Source organism: Egretta garzetta, unplaced genomic scaffold (genome assembly GCF_000687185.1).
Source record: "Egretta garzetta isolate BGI_Z169 unplaced genomic scaffold, ASM68718v1 scaffold44, whole genome shotgun sequence".
NCBI classification, from domain to species: Eukaryota; Metazoa; Chordata; class Aves; order Pelecaniformes; family Ardeidae; genus Egretta; species Egretta garzetta.
Window position 1 is genome coordinate 246,531 of NW_009259490.1, and position 1,051 is coordinate 247,581.

Consider the following 1,051-nt stretch of genomic DNA (forward strand, 5'->3'; position numbering starts at 1 on the left):
AGAGGAGGCAGGCAGGCGTCGCTCCCCGCTCGCAGGATGGGAGGTGGAAAGGTGACCCTCGGCGCGGGGCGGAGTGGGCTGCTGATGGGGACAAGCGCTGAAGACAAAAAAGTGAGGGCTAAAAATAGCAGCAGCATTGCCAACCTCAGCCATATAAATGTCATGAGAGCCAGGTGCCAAGAATCAGAAGGATTTTTTTTTTTTCTTCAAGCCTGAGCTAAACAGCAAAACCCCTGGTCCCGGGTCAGTTTTATTCGCCTGACAGCTCAATGGTCAAAAGTTTTTGCTTGCTTTTTTCAAGCTGCGGGTTGGAAATTTCATCTCTTCTCTTCCAGATGAAAAGGGAGGCTCTTCTGCAGCCCAGCACACGGCGGCTCCTCTCCCTTTTGGTACCGCTGGGCGCCTCGTCCTGCTGACTCTGCCCAAGATGCAGCCCCAGGGTGGTTTTTGGGCTGCCAAGGCACCTGCCTCTCCCTGCCGGCCTCTGCTACCCCTTCGCTACTTGGCCCCTTGGGGCGTGGTGGCCCGGCGCCCTGCGCGAGGTTGCCCACGGGCAGGGGCACTTGGCACGTGCGGGGCTGGCGCGCGCCCCTGCGGGAGAGCAGCGCTGGAGACCGGGTCAGCTCCCCGCTCTCCGGGGGCTGCCCTCCAAGAGGAGTAACGCAGAGAGACGCTCAGCATCTCTTGGAGGCAGTTGCCAGAGTAGCGGAACAGCAGTCTGCCAGCGTTTTTTTTTTTTGAGGGGTGGAGGGTGATGGAGGCTGGGATGCACAAACTGGGGTTTTCCCCTCCTGCATACGCTGCCGGGTCTGGGCTGATGACTTTTTGCTATGTTCCCTTTTAAATGCTGTACTGCTCCACAAAGAAGCGAGATTTTTTTTTTTTCTTTTTTTTTCTTTTTTTTTTTTTTTTTTTTTTTTGCTGTCCGAATCCAAATTTTGCAGACTGGGCCATCTGTCAATTCCCCTGCTACCCCTTCGCTACTTGGCCCCTTGGGGCGTGGTGGCCCGGCGCCCTGCGCGAGGTTGCCCACGGGCAGGGGCAGCACTGG